Consider the following 16,431-nt stretch of genomic DNA (forward strand, 5'->3'; position numbering starts at 1 on the left):
CGTGTTCTCCATTCAGGCCCCCTTACTAACAATCTCCCCACTTGGAGACTCAGCGCCTTTCCATGCCTCTTTCGTACCGTCTGCAATTTGTCCGCAGGATGAACTGCAAGAGGGGGAACCAATGAGAGACTCGCTGGAGGGGTTTGGTCGGGCACATGTCACTCTCATTTCCCATCGCGAAGAAGAATTCACCAAAGGCTCAGCCTGCCACCCCGGATCGACAATAGGGCGTGAAGCCATCCAGCCGTGTTGCGTCCCACTCACAAAAAAGCGACTTGGGAAATGGAGCTCAGGGGCACTGCACTTCCCAAACCTGCAGAGTTCTAAACGATAACTATCGCCTCCAAATATATTGAGGTCAGGCTACGAAGAGGCGTTGAACGCAAGGCAGAACTGCAGGAAACGGATGTCAACGGGTACATCGGAATGGCCCCGATAGCACATGAAAAGCGCCAGAACGTGGACAATGATGCGGATGGCCAAAAAGGGTGTATGCGTTTTTTCCTGAATATATTCAGGAAAAAACGCATACGCCCTTTTTGGCCAACAAAGCAACCTGAGAGAGCAAATCAGCACTACAAAGAAATCTCTCCCCACCCCCCGGGCAAAAGGGCCAAGCGAAAAATGTCTAAACACCAGGAAGGCATGACAGGCCACGGAGTCAAGGGAGCCTTGTTAAGCTGATGGGCGGGATGTCAATGGCCAACAGCCAATCTTCAGAAGTGTATCGTCTTTCCCAAAACATGTAAAACACAGAACCACAGAGCATAAGGCACTTCCACTCATGGGCGTTGACCTTGGGAAAATGAAAAAATCAACCAGTCACAGGGACCCCAAAGTTGAGGGCTGCTGTCTTGACAAGGACCTCGACTCCGGTACACGTTTCATATCCCAGGAAATAGCCAAGTGGACAAAGACAAGTGGACAAGTGGACAAAGACAAGTGGACAAGTGGACAAGTGGTGCTACGTAGGTCCAATGGAGTGTCACTCAGCCATGAAATCCACGTCATGAGGCTGGTAGCAGCATCCTGAGTGGATTTAGGTACGATCATCCTCAGTGAAATAAGTCCCACAAAGACAGAAACTTATGATATCACTTATCGAGGGAATGTAAAAATCGCTCCCCATGAACTGAATCCCCAAACAGAACAGAGTCACGCTTTTAGAAAACACACTTAGGCCTGCTTCAGGGGAAAGGTGAGGTGGGGTGACGTATAAAACTCGAGTTTGAAATGAGCAGAGATACCCTTCCGAAAAGCGAATATGGAATGGACACGACCTACTCCTTGCTCAATCAACTGGACTCACCAGACCCTGTTCATCGCACAAGTATCTATCCGACTAGTAAGCATCTTAAAAGCTAAGTCTTGATATCTCTGTGTAAGTGCATCAAGTGTGTGTAAAGCGGCCTAAAAACGGCAGGGAAAATCAGCTCAGACCCATTCTGAGGATACATTTCCAACACAAAGAAGAAACAAGCAGGGCAAAACAGAGAGAAATTCTTCCAAAATGCGTTCAGGGACTGGCATGCAACCAGGATTGACCACATCTACAGCCCCAGCGGCAGAAGACATAAGGCTGGACACTCTTGGGGCTGAGACGATTGGTGAGGTTGGGAACGCAAATGCAGACCCTTGAAAGGAATCCTGCGTGCTCCCCATTCCATGGGTCCCAACTCTCCAGGTTCAACGCAATCTTCCGACAGCGAAAGCACTCATTGGAAACCCAGCGGACGCTACACCGTGGGATCGGGAAAGCTTTCTGAAACTCACCTCACTTTTCATCTCCTGGTGCTCGTGTTCTCCATTCAGGCCCCCTTACTAACAATCTCCTCACTTGGAGACTCAGCGCCTTTCCATGCCTCTTTCGTACCGTCTGCAATTTGTCCGCAGGATGAACTGCAAGAGGGGGAACCAATGAGAGACTCGCTGGAGGTGTTTGGTCGGGCACATGTCACTCTCATTTCCCATCGCGAAGAAGAATTCACCAAAGGCTCAGCCTGCCACCCCGGATCGACAATAGGGCGTGAAGCCATCCAGCCGTGTTGCGTCCCACTCACAAAAAAGCGACTTGGGAAATGGAGCTCAGGGACACTGCACTTCCCAAACCTGCAGAGTTCTAAACGATAACTATCGCCCCCAAATATATTGAGGTCAGGCTACGAAGAGGCGTTGAACGCAAGGCAGAACTGCAGGAAACGGATGTCAACGGGTACATCGGAATGGCCCCGATAGCACATGAAAAGCGCCAGAACGTGGACAATGATGCGGTTGGCCAAAAAGGGCGTATGCGTTTTTTCCTGAATATATTCAGGAAAAAACGCATACGCCCTTTTTGGCCAACCAAGCAACCTGGGAGAGCAAATCAGCACTACAAAGAAATCTCTCGCCCCCACCCCAACCCGGGTAAAAGGGCCAGGCGAAAAAAGTCTAAAAATCAGAAAGGCAGGACAGGCCACGGAGTCAAGGGAGCCTTGTTAAGCTGATGGGCGGGATGTCAATGGCCAACAGCCAATCTTCACAAGTGTATCCTCTTTCCCAAAACATGGAAAACACAGAACCACAGAGCATAGGGCACTTCCACACATGGGCGTTGACCTTGAGAAAATGAAAAAATCAAGCAGACACAGGGACCCCAAAGTTGAGGGCTGCTGTCTTGACAAGAACCTCAACTCTGGTTTCATATCCCAGGAAAGAGACAAGTGGACAAAGACAAGTGGACAAGTGGACAAGTGGTGCTACGTAGGTCCAATGGAGTGTCACTCAGCCATGAAATCCACGTCATGAGGCTGGTAGCAGCATCCTGAGTGGATTTAGGTACGATCATCCTCAGTGAAATAAGTCCCACAAAAAAAGAAACTTATGATATCACTTATCGAGGGAATGTAAAAATTGCTGCCCATGAACTGAATCCCCACACAGAACAGTGTCACGCTCTTAGAAAACACACTTATGCCTGCTTCAGGGGAAAGGTGAGGTGGGGTGACGCATAAAACTCGAGTTTGAAATGAGCACAGATACCCTTCCGAAAAGCGAATATGGAATGGACACGACCTACTCCTTGCTCAATCAACTGGACTCACCAGACCCTGTTCATCGCACAAGTATCTATCCGACTAGTAAGCATCTTAAAAGCTAAGTCTTGATATCTCTGTGTAAGTGCATCAAGTGTGTGTAAAGCGGCCTAAAAACAGCAGGGAAAATCAGCTCAGACCCATTCTGAGGATACATTTCCAACACAAAGAAGAAACAAGCAGGGCAAAACAGAGAGAAATTTTCCAAAATGCGTTCAGGGACTGGGGTGCAACCAGGATTGACCACATCTACAGCCCCAGCGACAGAAGACATAAGGCTGGACACTCTTGGGGCTGAGACGATTGGTCAGATTGGGAAAGCAAATGCAGACCCTTGAAAGGAATCCTGCGTGCTACCCGTTCCATGGGTCCCAACTCTCCAGGTTCAACGCAATCTTCCGACAGCGAAAGCACTCATTGGAAACCCAGCGGATGCTACACCGTGGGATCGGGAAAGCTTTCTGAAACTCACCTCACTTTTCATCTCCTGGTGCTCGTGTTCTCCATTCAGGCCCCCTTACGAACAATCTCCCCACTTGGAGACTCAGCGCCTTTCCATGCCTCTTTCGTACCGTCTGCAATTTGTCCGCAGGATGAACTGCAAGAGGGGGAACCAATGAGAGACTCGCTGGAGGTGTTTGGTCGGGCACATGTCACTCTCATTTCCCATCACGAACAAGAATTCACCAAAGGCTCAGCCTGCCACCCCGCATCGACAATAGGGCGTGAAGCCATCCAGCCGTGTTTCGTCCCACTCACAGAAAAGCGAGTTCGGAAATGGAGCTCAGGGGCACTGCACTTCACAGACCTCCAGTGTTCTAAATGATAACTTGGTCCAAAAATATATTGATGTCAGACTATGAGGAGGATTTGAATTCAAGGCAGAATTGCTGGAAACATCCCTTTAAAAATCGCTAGAGATCAACTGAATTACAATATAGAAGAGAGTTAAATATTTGAAAACACACTGATGCCTGCTTAAGGGCATTGGTGATGTGGGGTGATGCATAAAACAAGAGTTTGAAATTAGCCCAGATACCGATCCATAAACCAAGTATGTAATCCTCAAGACCTACTCATTGCTCAATGATCTGTACTCAACCCACCCTATTCACCACAGAAGAATATATCTGAGTTGTACAAATATTAAAATGTATTTATTGATATCCCTGTGTAAGTGAATCACGTGAGTGTAAAGCGACATAACCACAGCAATGAAAATCAGCTAAACCCCATTATAAACATAAACGTATTCAGGCAAAACCCATACGCCCTTTTTGGCGAACCAAACAACCACGAAATGCAAATCAGCACTACAAAGTATTCTGACTTCGCATTAGTCAATAGTGCCATCTTGGAAAAGTGTAAACCAGAAATCCAGCTCAGGCCATGGAGCAAAGGAAGCCTCTTTACCCTGATTGGGGGGATGTAAATAGTCAACGGCCACTCTGGAAAAGTGCATGATGTTTCCTTAACCTTCTAAAAAAATAGAGCTACAGACCATACGGCACTTCCAATCTTGGGCGTATATCGTGGTAAAACCAAAAGTCGACAGGACACAGGCATCCCTACGTTTAATGCTGCTCTGCTTAAAATGCCTCCACTTGGGTACAACATACATGTCCTTGAAGGAAGAAATGGATAAAGAATTTGTGGTACTTATGTACAATTTAATATTCCTGAGCAATTAAATCAATGAAATAAGGCCAGTTGCAGCAACTCGTGGAGACTCACGTACGATCATTCTAAGTGACGTAAGTCAGACATTAGTAGAGACTTATCATAAGGTATCAATTATACGTGGTATCTAAAAATAGCTACACATGAACTCACTTACAAAACAGAAACCGAGTCACACATAAAGAAAACACATTTATGACTTCTAAAAGAGAAAGGTGCGGTGGGGGTGATGCATAAACCAGGAGGTTGGAATTAGCATAGATACGGTTCCATAAACAAAATACGTAATCAACAGGACCTGCTGAATAGCTCAAGTAGCTGGACTCAGCACACTGCTGTCACCGGAAAAGCGTATATAAGACTGTAAGAATCTGTAAAAGAATTGATTGGTGTCTCTCTTTAAGTGAATCAAGTGGATAGATGTAGTGCAGGAAGAATCATAGTATTGAAAATCAGCTCTACCCCATTATAAAATTAAATAAAAAGAACAAAAAAAGACAGTGAGAGAGAGAGAAATTCTTACAAAATGTGTTCAAGGGCTGTGATGCAACCTGGACTGACCACATCTAGACACACAGCTGGATGGGACCTAAGGCTCTACACTCGTGGGTCTGAGAGGCTTGCTGAGGATGGGACAGCAAATTCAGTACTTTTACAGTAACACTGCCTGGCCCCCATTCCATGGGTCCCATATCTCCAGGTGCAGAGGACCCTTCCTCCAGGTAAAACATGAATGGGACATCCAGAGGATGGTACACCGTCTGTTCGGGAAGAGTGAGGAAGCGGTATCGCTTTGCACCAGTCAGAATGGCCAACCTCACAAAGTGTAAAACCTGAAATGCAGGACAGGGCGTGGATAAAAGGGAACCCTGACAAGCTGATGGTGGGAATGTAAATTGCTAACAGCCACTCTGGAGAAGTGGGTGGTGATTCCTTAAAAATCTAACAAGCAGAGCTTCAGAGCATATGGCACTTCCACTCCTGGGCCTGTATCTTGGAAAAAATGTAAAGTGACAGTACCCAGGCACTCCAAAATTTATGCAGCCCTGTTTACAAGAGCCCCTACTTGGAAGCTACGTAAACGTCCTTGGAAGGAAGACTGGATAAAGAAATTATGGTAGATATGTACAGTGGAATATTACTCAGCCATGAAATGAATGAAATAAGGCCATTTGCAGCCACTCGGAAGGACCTAGATGCATTCATACTATGTGGCATAAATCAGACAATGATAAATATCATATGATATTACTTATCTGTGGAATCTACATATTGATACAAAGGTACTATCTTACAACACAGAAACAGAGTCCCAGGCTTAGAACACAAACTTATGGTTACCAAACTGGAAAGGTGTGTTGGAGGCACAAATCATGAGGTTGGAGTTAGTATATACATATTTATAGAGAGAAAACTTGTCATCAAACTGGATCTGCTGTAGAGCACTTGGAACTCTTCTCAACACCCTTTAGTAACCTCAATGGGAAAATAATTCCAAAGAGAATGTATAGTCATCTCTGTATAAATGAATCATGTTGGTGTATATCAAAAATGAACACAACATGGTAAATCAACTATACCCCATTATAAATTTAAAATTAAATTATAGAAAAGAAAAATGATCACTAAATCCATTTAGTCATGGTGGACGTGCTAGTGTCACATCCTTGGACACAGACACAATTTGATCCCAAGGCTGGACTGTTGTGGGCCTGAGGACCTCGGGAGGATACGCCAGCTAATTCACCCCCCTTGAACATGTAGTACTTGGTCCCCTCTGCATGGGATCACAATCTCCAGATCGAAGTGTGCCCTCATACTACTAAACCAACCCTCTCACACCCAAAGGATGGTGGGCTCTCTGGGCTGCATGACATTTGGAAAATCACCTGGTCTCAACATACCCTGGTGTTTGGGTTCCGACCTTCTGACTCCTTCGTTAGGGTCATCAGACTCTACACGACAGCCCCCTCAACAGGTGACTCTGCAGGGGTTTATGCTTGTTCGGGGGCTGAAGGGGAAGGGAGAAGGAGGAATGGGATGGAAGCCCTTACATGTTTGGTCAGGCACATCCCGCTCTAAGTTAAAACCCAGGAACAGGACTTTCCCTACAGCTAAGGTTGTGTCAGTAACCAGAGAGGGACAGGAGAAATCCTGCCGCCTTGTCTTTCCCATAACAACAATTCTAAACCTGGATCTTATAGGCACTTCATATTCACAATGCCTGGGAAGCTGTAAGTGACAACAGCCCTCAAAAAATGTCTTGGTGGGCTTCCCTGGTGGAACAGTGGTTGAGAGTCCTCCTACCGATGCAGGGGACATGGGTTCGTGCCCCTGTTCAGGAGGATCCCACACGCCATGGACCAGCTGGGCCCGTGAGCCATGGCCGCTGAATCTGTGCATCCGGAGCCCGTGCATCCTGAGCCTGTGCTCTGCAGTAGCAGAGGCCACGGCAGTGAGAGACCCGTGTACCACACACACAAAAAATGTCTTGGGGTAGGTAATCGAAATAGACTTCAAAACAAGGCAACCTTTCAATAACCCTTTTTCAAGGGGTACATTTTACTCACACTGTTCAAAAAAAAGCACACATGAAGATGCTCACCATTGCTTTATGTCAGACAAATGCAAATCAGATGTACAAAGAAGTATCACCTAGAACCACTCAGAGTAGCCATCCTCACAATGTCTAGAAACAAGAAATGCTTCAGAAGGTGTGGAAAAAAGAGAAACCTACTACATATTATTCGTATATTTTAATCTGCTTTGGGTCCCCGTTGCTGCATGCGGCTTTTCTATAGTTGCAGCAAGCGGGGGCTACTCATCGTTGTGGTACGCAGCCTTCTCTTTGCAGTGGCTTCTCTTGTTGTGGAGCACAGGCTCTAGGCACACAGGCTTCAGTAGTTGTGGCACGTGAGCTCAGTAGTTGTGGCTCATGGGCTCTAGAGCGCAGACTCAGTAGTTGTGGCACACAGGCTTAGGTGCTCTGCAGCGTGTGGGATCTTCCTGGGTCAGGGCTCAAACCTGTGTCCCCTGCACTGGTAGGCAGATTCTTAACTACTGTGCCACAAATACTTCACTATTGGTGGCAATGCCAATTGGCAACAGCCACTATGGAGCACAGAATGGAGGTTACCAGAGTAAGGGGAGGCGGGAGGGATAAATTGGGATTGACATATACACACCACTATATATTTTAAAAATAACAAATATGGGCCTACTGTATAGCACTTGAGGAACTCTACACAATACTCTGTAATGACCTGTGTGGGAAAGGAATCCAAAAAGAATTGGATATATGTATAACTGCTTCACTCTGCTGTGTAGCAGAAAGTAACACAACATTGTAAATCAACTATACTCCAAAGAAATTGAAATGAAATGAAAGAAAATAAAATAAAATAGAGCTACCAGATGATCCAGCAAGTTTACTCCTGTGTGCATATCTGGAGGAAAGCATAAATCGAAAAGACACATCTTCCCCAATGTTCACTGCAACACTCTTTACAATAGTGAAGACATGGAAGCAACCAAAATCAACATACGAATATAGGTAAAGAATATGTGATACATATATATAATGGAATATGACTCAGCCATAAAGTAGAAGAAAATAGGGGCTTCCCTGGTGGTGCAGTGGTTGAGAGTCTGCCCGCTAATGCAGGGGACACGGGTTCATGCCCCGGTCTGGGAAGATCCCACATGCCATGGGGCGACTAGGCCCGTGAGCCATGGCCGCTGAACCTGCGCCTCCGGAGCCTGTGTATCCTGAGCCTGTGCTCCGCAATGGGAGAGGCCACAACAGTGAGAGGCCTGTGTACCGCAAAAGAAAAAAAAAATAGAAGAAAATAATGTCAATTGCAGTAACATGGATGGACCTAGAGATGATTGTACTAAGTGAAGTAAGTCAGACAGAGTAAGACAAATATTGTATGATATCACTTCTAGGTGGAAACTAAAAATTGATACAAATGAACTAACTTACAAAACAGAGGCAGACTCACAGACTTGGAAAACAAACTTATGGTTACCAAAGGGGAAAGGTGGGGGGAGGGGTAAATCAAGAACTTGGGGTAAACATACGAATACTACTCTATATAATATAGGTAAGCAACAAGGACCTACTGTATAGCACAGGCAACTCTACTCAATATTCTGGGAATATCTTTATCAGAAAAGACTCTGAAAAAGAATGAATATATGCATATGTGTAACTGAATCACTTTCTGTGCAGCTGAAATGAACACAACATTGTAAATCAACTATACTCCAATAAAATTTAAATTACAAAATAAAGAAAATCACCTCATTTCAAAAGAAAAAAAAGAATTCCCATATATTTTTATGGCTTGATAGCTTACTTTCTTAGTGCTCAATATTACCCCATTCCCAGTATATATTAATACTATATCATTTCATTCACCTATTGGAGGACACCTTAGTTTCATTCACATTTTGGCAATATTGAATTAGGTGCTATAAATATCCATATGCAGGTTTTCATCTGGAAGTATGTTTTAAACTACTTTCAGTTAATATCCATGAGAACACTTGCTGGATTGTACAGTAATGGAATGTTCACTATTATAGCAAGTGTCAATCAGACTACCAAAGTAGCTGCATTATTTTTCATTTCCACCAATAACAAATGTCATTTCCTAATGTTCCGCATCCGCTACAGAATTTGTCCTTGTCATTGTACACATTTTAGCCATTCTAAGTGTTACATAGTGGTATGTAATTGTATTTTTAATTTGCTTTTTTATGGCAGCATGTAATCTGGATTATTCTTCTGTATACTTATATGCATGGTGTCTATTTTCTTTGGTGAGGTGCCCATAAATTATAATGGTCCACATTTTATTTAGGCTGCTTTCATTTTTTTCTAACCAATCTGTACTGTTTTATTTCTTTTTATGCCTTATTGCATTAGTAAGGACTTGGAGTAAAATATGGAAAAGGAGTCATGAAAGGGGACATCTTTGTTTTTACCTGAACTTAGTGACAAAGCTTCATGTTTTTAACCATTAATCATGAGGTAAGATCAAAGTTTCCTGTAGATCTTTATTATCAACTTGAGAAACTTCCAGTCTATTTCTTTAACTAAGAGTTTTTATGAAGAATGGGTTTTAGGTTTTTTCAAAGGTCTTCTGAATCTAGTGATAGGTTAATGATTGTCTTTAGGGTGTTGATATGATGAATATAATTATTTGATTTCAGAATGTTGAACAAGCCTTGCATAACTGGGATTATTCCTTCTCATTCATGATATAAAATTCTCTCAAAATATTGTTGGATTTGATTTGTTAATATTTTGTTGACGATTTTTGCATTGATGGTCCTGAGAGATATTGGTCAATTTTCTTTACTATTCATATGTTTCTCTAAGTTTGGATGTTATGGATTTAGTGTGAGACATTAATTTGGGGAGATTCTCAGTCATTTTAAAAAATTCTTTCTGTTCTTTGTTACCTTTATTTTCCTCCTGCTATATCCATTATGTATAGGTCACAGCATTTTCACTGTTCCACAATTATTGATTACTCTGTTCTGCTGATTTCTTTCCTGCCCATTTTTTCTTTTGAGATTTAAAGGTTTCTCTTGATATGTCTTCAAGCTCACAGATATTTCTCCTCAGCCAGCCCCTTCACTGCTAAAACAAAATACGAGAGACTTGGTATTTTATAAACAACAGAATATTTTTGTTTTCTCATAATTGCTGAGGCTGAAAAGTTCAAGAACTAGTTACCAGGGGCTTCCCTGGTGGCACAGTGGTTAAGAATCTCCATACCAATAAAGGGGACACAGGTTTGAGCCCTGTCTGGGAAGATCCCACATGCCATGGAACAACTGAGCCCGTGCACTACAACTACTGAGCCTGCACTCTAGAGCCTGCAAGCAATAACTATTGAGCCTGCATGACACAATTACGAAGCCCATGCACCTAGAGTCCATACTCCACAATAAGAGAAACCACTGCAAGGAGAAACCCGAGCGCCGCAACGATGAGTAACCCCTGCGTGACACAACTAGAGAAACCTTGTGCAGCAACGAAGACCCAATGCAACAAAAAATAAATAAAATTAAATCTTTTGACTTCTGAGATGACTCACTCACATGGTTGTAAGTAAGAGGCCTCAGTTCCTTGACACATGGATCTCTCCTTAGGGCTGCTTGAGTGTCCTCATGACATGGAAGCTGGATTACCCCAGGATGAGTGATCTAGCAGAAACCAAAGCAGAAGCTGCAATGTCTTTGATAAACTTGGAAACTGCACTTTGTCATTTCTGCAATTTCTTATTAGTTAAACAGTGAGCTTTTTTCAAGTGTGAGGAGACACACTGGTAGATGAAGACTGGGAGATAATTAGGGGATAATTAGGGCCATCTTGGAGGCTGGCTACCAAAGTGGCTGACTAGACGAAGACTGAATTTTGTTTTCTTCACGTCTGGGGAGAAAATGGTCAGTGAATCCCATTGGTGGTCTTTGAGATGTACCAAAGCTACCTCTTGCTCTCACCCCCAGCCGTGTGGCTGACAGGATCTTGCTGCTCCGGCCATGTGTCAGGCCTGTGCCTCTGAGGTGAGAGAGCCAAGTTCAGGACATTTATCTACCAGAGACCTCCAGCACCTTATAATATCCAACGATGAAAACTCTCCCAGAGATATCCGTCTCCATGCTGAGACCTGGCTCCAGTCAGAGACCAGCAAGATATGGTGCCGGACATCCCATGCCAAACAACTAGCAAGACAGGAATGCAGGCCCACCCATTAGCAAAGGGGCTGACTAAAATCATAATAAGGCCACAGACACCCCAAAACACACCACTGGATGCAGAATTGCCCACCAGAAGGACAAGATCCAGACACACCCACCAGAACACAGGCACCAGTCCCCTCCACCAGAAAGCCTGCACAACCCACTGAACCAACCTTAGTCACTGGAGGCAGACACCAAAACAATGGGAATTACGAATCTGCAGCCTGCAAAAAGGTGACCCCAAACACAGTCCCCAAAGCCAAATGAGAAGACAGAGAAACACACAGCAGATGAAGGAGCAAGGTAAAAACTCACCGGACCAAACAAATGTAGAGAAAACAGGCAGTCTACCTGAAAAAGAATTCAGAGTAATGATAGTAAAGATGATCCCAAATCTTGGAACTGGAATGGAGAATATACAAGAAACATTTCACAAGGACCTAGAAGAACTAAAGAGCAAACAAACAATGATGAACAACACAATAAATGGAATTTAAAATTCTCAAGAAGGAAACAATAGCAGAATAACTGAGGCAGAAGAATGGATAAATGACCTGGAAGATAAAATAGTGGAAATAACTACTGCAGAGCAGAATAAAGAAAAAAGAATGAAAAGAATTGAGGACAATCTGAGACACTTCTGGGACCACATTAAACACACCAACATTCGAATATCAGGGTCCCAGAAGTAGAAGAGAAAAAGAAAGAGACTGAGAAAATATTTGAAGAGATTTTCGTTGAAAAGTTCCCTAATATGGGAAAGGGAATCATTAATCAAGTCCAGGAAGTGCAGAGAGTCCCATACAAGATAAACCCAAGGAGAAACATGCCAAAACATATATTAATCAAACTATCAAAAATTAAATAACAAAGAAAAAATATTAAAAGCAGCAAGGGAAAAACAACAAATAACATACAAGGGAATCCCCGTAAGGTTAACAGATGATCTTTCAGCAGAAACTCTGCAAGCCAGAAGGGACTGGCAGGACATATTTAAAGTGATGAAAGGGGAAAAGCTACAACCAAGATTACTCGAACCAGCAAAGATCTCATTCAGATTTGACAGAGAAATTAAAATCTTTACAGACAAGCAAAAACTAAGAGAATTTAGCACCACCAAACCAGCTTTACAAGAAATGCTAAAGGAAATTCTCTAGGCAGGAAACACAAGAGAAGGAAAAGACCTACAATAACAAACCCAAGACAATTAAGAAAATGGTCATAAGAACATACATATCAATAATTACCTTAAATGTAAATGGATTAAATGCTCCAACCAAAAGACATAGACTGGCTGAATGGATCCAAAAACATAACTGGTATATATGTGGTCTACAAGAGACCCACTTGAGACCTGGGGACACATGCAGACTGAAAGTTAGGGGATGGAATAAGATAATCCATGCAAATGGAAATCAAAAGAAAGCTAGAGTAGCAATTCTCATATCCGACAAAAAAGACTTTAAAATAAAGACTATTACAGGAAACAAAGAAGGACACTACATATCATCAAGGGATCAATCCAAGAAAAAGATATAACAATTCTATATACTTATGCACCCAACATAGGAGCAACTTAATACATAAGGCAAATGCTAACAGCCATAAAAGGGGAAATCGACAGTAACACAATCATAGTAGGGGACTTTAGCACCCCTCTTTCACCAATGAACAGATCATCCAAAATGAAAATAAATAAAGAAACACAAGCTTTAAAATGATACATTAAACAAGATGGACTTAATTGATACTCACAGGACATCCCATCCAAAAACAACAGAATACACTTTTTCTCAAGGGCTCGTGGAACATTCTCCAGGATAGATCATATCTTGGGTCACAAATCAAGCCTTGGTAAATTTAAGAAAATTGAAATCATTATCAAGTATCTTTTCCAACCACAATGCTATCAGACTAGATATCAATTACAGGAAAAAAAAAATCTGTAAAAAATACAAACACATGGACGCTAAACAATACTCTACTTAATAACCAAGACATCACTGATGAAATCAAAGAGGAAATTTAAAAATACCTAGAAACAAATGACAATGAAAACATGAAGACCCAAAACCTATGGGATGCAGCAAAAGGAGTTCTAAGAGGGAAGTTTATAGCAATAAAATCCTACCTCAAGAAACAAGAAACATCTCAAATAAACAAGCTAACCTTACACCTAAAGCAATTAGAGAAAGAAAGAAAAAAAAAAAACAAAGTCAGCAGAGGAAAGAAATCATAAAGATCATATCAGAAATAAATGGAAAATAAATGAAGGAAACAACAGCAAAGATCAAACAAACTAAAAGCTGGTTCCCTGAGAAGATAGACAAAATTGATAAACCATTAGCCAGACTCATCAAGAAAAGAAGGGACAGGACTCAAATCAATAGAATTACAAATGAAAAAGGAGAAGTAACAACTGACACTGCAGAAATACAAAGGATCATGAGAGATTACTGCAAGCAACTATATGCCAATAAAATGGACAACCTGGAAGAAATGGACAAATTCTTAGAAAAGCACAGCCTTCCAAGACTGAACCAGGAAGAAATAGAAACTATAAACAAACCAATCCCAAGCACTGAAATTGAGACTGTGATTATAAATATTCCAACAAACAAAAGCCCAGGACCAGATGGCTTCACATGCAAATTCCATCAAACATTTAGAGAAGAGTTAACACCTATCCTTCTCAAACTCTTCCAAAATAGAGCAGAGGGAGGATCTCTCCCAAACTTATTCTATGAGACCACCATCTCCCTGATACCAAAACCAGACAAAGATGTCACAAAGAAAGAAAACTACAGGTCAATATCACTGATTAACATAGATGGAAAAATCCACACCAAAATACTAGCAAACAGAAATCAACAGAGCATTAAAAGGATCATACACCAAGATCAAGTGGGGTTTATCCAAGGGATGCAAGGATTCTTCAATATATGCAAATCAATGTGATACACCATACTAAAAAACTGAAGGATAAAAACCATATGATCATCTCAATAGATGCAGAAAATTCTTCTGACAATATTAAATAACCATTTATGATTTTTTAAAAACCCAAGAAAGTAGGCATAGAGGGAACTTTCCTTAACATAATAAAAGCCATATATGACAAATCCACAGCCAACATCATTCTCAATGGTGAAAAAGTGAAACCATTTCCACCAATATTAGAAGCAAGACAAGGTTGCCCACTCTCACCACTATGATTCAACACACTTCTGGAATTTTTAGCTACAGCAACCAGAGAAGAAAAGGAAATAAAAGGAATCCAAATCAGAAAATAAGAAGTTAAGCTCTCACTGTTTGCAGATGACATGATACTATACATAGAGAATCCTAAAGATGCTACCAGAAACCTACTAGACTTAATCAATCAATCTGGTAAGGTTGCAGCATACAAAATTAATGTACACATATCTCTTTCATTCCTATACACTAAAATGAAAAATCTGAAAGAGAAATTAAGGAAACACTCCCATTTACCACTGCAACAAAAAGAATAAAATACCTAGGAATAAACCTACCTAAGGAGACAAAAGACGTTTACTCAACAAACTATAAGACACTGAGGAAAGAAATCAAAGATGACACAAACAGATAGAGAGATATACCATGTTCTTGGATTGGAAGAATCAACATAGTGAAAATGACTATACTACCCAAAGCAACCTACAGATTCAATGCAATCCATATCAAAGTACCAATGGCATTTTTCAGACAACTGGAACAAAAAAAATTCACAATTTGTATGGAAACACAAAAGACTCTGAACAGCCAAAGCAATCTTGAGAAGAAGAACAGAGCTAGAAAAATCAGGCTCCCTGACGTCAGACAATACTACAAAGCTACAGTAGTCAAGACAGTATGGTAGTGGCACAAAAACAGAAATATAGATCAATGGAACAGGAGAGAAAACCCAGAGATAAACCTATGCACATATGGTCACTTTAGTTTTGATAAAGGAGACAAGAATATACAATGGAGAAATCATGGCCTCTTCAGTAAGTGGTGCTGGGAAAACTGGACATCTACAGGTAAAAGAATGAAATTAGAAGACTCCCTAACACCATACACAAAAATAAATTCAAAATGGATTAAAGACCTAAATGTAAGCCCAGACACTATAAAACTCTTAGAGGAAAACATAGGTAGAACACTCTATGACATCAATCACAGCAAGATCCTTTTTGACCCACCTCCTAGAGAAATGGAAATAAAAACAAAAATAAACAAATGAGACCTAATGAGACTTAAAAGCTTTTGTACAACAAAGGAAAACGTAAACAAGATGAAAAAACAACCCTCAGAATGAGAGAAAATATTTTCCAATGAAGCAACTGACAGAGGATTAATCTCCAAACTTTACAAGCAGCCCGTGCAGATCCATATCAAAAAAACAAACAACCCAATCCATAAATGGGCAGAAGACCTAAATAGACATTTCTCCAAAGAAGTTATATAGATTGCCAACAAACACATGAAAGAATGCTCAACATCACTGATCATCAGAGAAATGCAAATCAAAATTACAATGAGGTATCACCACACACAGGTAAGAATGGTCATCATCAAAAAATCTAGAAACAATAAATGCTGCAGAGGTGTGGAGAAAATAGAACCCTCTTGCCCCGTTGGTGGGAGTGTAAATTGATACACCCACTCTCAAGAATAGTATGGAGGTTCTTTAAAAACCTAAAAATAGAACTACCATATGATACAGCAATCCCAGTACTGGGCATACACCTAGAGAATACCATCATTCAAAAAGAGTCATGTTCCATAATGTTCATTGGAGCTCTATTTGCAATAGCCAGCACATGGAAGCAATCTAAGTGTCCATCAACTGATGAATGGATCAAGAAGATGTTGCACATCTTCAATATAAAATGGAATATTACTCAGCCATAAA

Source organism: Kogia breviceps, chromosome 3, assembly GCF_026419965.1.
Source record: "Kogia breviceps isolate mKogBre1 chromosome 3, mKogBre1 haplotype 1, whole genome shotgun sequence".
In the NCBI taxonomy this organism is placed as follows: Eukaryota; Metazoa; Chordata; class Mammalia; order Artiodactyla; family Physeteridae; genus Kogia; species Kogia breviceps.